The sequence below is a fragment of the Marmota flaviventris genome, chromosome 12 (assembly GCF_047511675.1).
Source record: "Marmota flaviventris isolate mMarFla1 chromosome 12, mMarFla1.hap1, whole genome shotgun sequence".
In the NCBI taxonomy this organism is placed as follows: Eukaryota; Metazoa; Chordata; class Mammalia; order Rodentia; family Sciuridae; genus Marmota; species Marmota flaviventris.
The window spans coordinates 63,760,641-63,763,807 of NC_092509.1; positions in this window are offsets into that span (position 1 = coordinate 63,760,641).

The following is a 3,167-nucleotide window of genomic DNA, read 5'->3' on the forward strand; positions in this document are numbered from 1 at the left end:
GGGTAGTATTAATAGCATGTAAAAATTGATTAACATCATTGTGGATTAAGAGAATGAAAATTAAATCATAATTTAATTTCAACACCATAACATTCTGCCCCTGACCCCCAAAAGGTCATGTCTAACTCACAATGAAAAATGTATTTAGTTAATCTCTAAGAATCCCATATCCTTAACAATTTAAGCATTGCCCCAAAGTTAAAGTCCAAAGGCTCTTCTGAGACTGGAGTCAAACTCTTGGCTATGAGTCCCTGTAAAATATCAAGAGCAAGTTACATATATCCAACATACAGTGACATAAGCATTCCCATTCCAAAAGTGAGGCATAGGGGCATTAGGAAGAAGGAATGAGGTTAAAGCAAGACCAAAACCCAGCTGGGAAAATAGGTCCTGTAACTACTTGTACAGCACCTATGACACTTAGATATGTGGATGTCTCCAAAGAGCTTAGGCAACACTGTCCTTTCGAAATTGTCGGTTGTAGTACATATGGCCTTTTAGTCTGGCTTCCTCTGTGACCAGCAGCTTTACTTAGTAGACAGTCCATATTATTGGCATCTTTTAATTCTTCCAGTCTCCCCCAGCTTCAGCTTCAGTATCACCTTCAGCATTTCATTCATCACCATCTCAGAGGCAGCACATAAGGTTTCTCAGGACTTTCTTTGAACTCTTGGTGGAAGCCAGCATGACCCCTTAACTAGAGAATGCTGCATTCATGTAGAAGTGGGATCATGTGAATGATGCCTAGGTCTGCTGCCTGCTCATGCAGTAGCTGAGCTCCCTGGGATCACAGCTGCAGTTTCCTCTGAGTGCCTGAGTATTGTGAAACAAGTTTATAGGCCCCACTGTGCAACCAAGGAAAGCCCATGAGCTTTTCTCAAAGTTTTTCCTTTTACATACTGGAGTCTGCAATGGGTGTGGTCTTGAAAATTCCTGAGATGCCCTAGAGTTATCTTTCCTACTGTCTCTGTTCAAAGTACTTACCATCTCTTTAGGGACTGAAATCTCTTCAATAAGACTTCTTGGTCCCAGCTATACATGCACTTTTCTGACCAAACTGCAACTCTGTAAAATGCTTTAGTTCTGTTTTCTACTCCTGACTCTCATGGTAAACCTAGCTAAAAGCTGCCAGAAATATACATGCCACTGACTGAATGTTGTGCTACCTTGAAATTTCCTCTGCTAGATTAATTAGTCTATCACTTCTGAATTCAGCCTCAGTCTCAAGACATGGGCAAAATGTCAATGATGTTTCTTTTTTTTCCAGACTGTAACATTAATGGTCAATAGTCCAATTTCCAACTGAGTCATTTATTTCTGAAATCTCATGAGCTTGGTCTTTAACTGTCTGCATTCTGGTCTCTGAACTCCTACCAGAATTTCCCATTAAGCTCCACTTACAAAATTCTAAAGCTTTTCCACTTGTATCTCCAGGCTTCCTAGCTCCAAAGTCTTCTGAACCACATGGTCAGGTTAATCATAGCAATGATCCCACTCTTGGTACCAATTTTTATTTTAGTTGTCTTTTCTTTGCTGTGACCCAAATACCCAAAATCAACTCAGAGAAGGAAAGATTTATTTGTGGCTCATGGCTTCAGAGTTCTCAGTCCACAGATGAAAATTCCAGTGTTTTGGGCCCAAGTGAGGAAGCACGTCATGGGGAAAGGTTGTGGTGGAGAGGAGATGTATCCCTCATGGCAGCAACAAAGCAGGAGTGTGAGGAAAGGGGCCACGAGGAAGATGCACACTTCCAGGGCACACACCAGTGACCCACCCCTCCAGCTGTACACCACCTACCTACAGTTCCACCAATTACTCCATTCAAAGTAGGATGGATTGATTAGGTTATAGCTCTCACAAGTCAACCTTTTCACCTCTGAATATTCCTCATATCAAAAACCAGACTAGTGCTGGTAAAGAACTGAAGTGATTATAACTGTCATGCACTGGTGACTGGAATGTGAAATGACAAAATTGCTTTGGGAAAGAGCTGGGCAGTTTCTGGTAAAATTATACATATACCTACAATATAATCCAACCATTCCGCATCTACTTATTTACCAAGGAAAAATGATATATCTAGACTTTTACATGATATTTATAACAGGCTTGTGATAGCTTACTACTGTAAACAAATTATCAATGGTGAATGAATAAGCAAATTGTGGTATATTCGTACAACGGAGATATGCAGCAATAAAATAAATGAACTATTGATATATAGAACATGGATGACTCTCAAAATAATTTTGTTGAATGAAAGCTGGTAGATCCCATGTGTTTCCATTTATAAAAATGGGGTTGATATATCAATTTGCCAAACTTAAAATGTTGTTGTAAGAATCAAAAAAGAAAATATTAGATAATGTATGCATGAGAGATTATTGATGTAAGTTGCTATTGAGAGCATTTTCAATAAAGTAATATAATTTCATTTTCGGTCAATATCTGACAAATTATTCTTGGAACCACATTATGACCATCCTTTTATCTAATATTCATTGAGTGCTTATTACATGCTGTTTTTTTGCTATTTGTTTTACATAAGCTTCAACAAAACCTTGTAGGACAGGTACTATTACTCTAATTTTAAACTGAGACGCAGAATAGAATGGCAAATTTGTCTAATGGAAAGAAAATTCCACTGAGAATTGGAAGCGATAGATTCTAGTCTTGCTGTTTAGGCTAAGGAAGACTAAATTTTTGTTATGGTTTGGTCCCTAGGATGGTGATACTGGGAGCTGCTATGAATCTTAAGAAATGGGGCCAATGGAGAAGTTCTTAAGTCACTGGGAGCATGTTCTTGAAAGGGATTTTGAGACTCTGTTTTTTTTATGCTTTTGTGCTAATAACAAGCATATACTCTTGTTATACACTCCTGTCATGGTATGCACACTCACCACAGGTGCAGACCAGTGGCATTGCCCAATCTTGAACTTGAACCTCCAGAACCATGAGCCAAGGTAAAAGTTCCTGTGTAAGGAATTTCATGGTAGGTATACAAAGCTAATGCACACTTATATCTCTGTTACCAAATACCAATAATAACTATTTAGCCTATTTTACACAGCTTTTGTGCAGGTCAAGTGAGTAATGTGAAGCTTTATAAACTTGAAATATTAATGCTATTCTGTCAAAAGCTACATAAAAAATAATACACAAGCCAA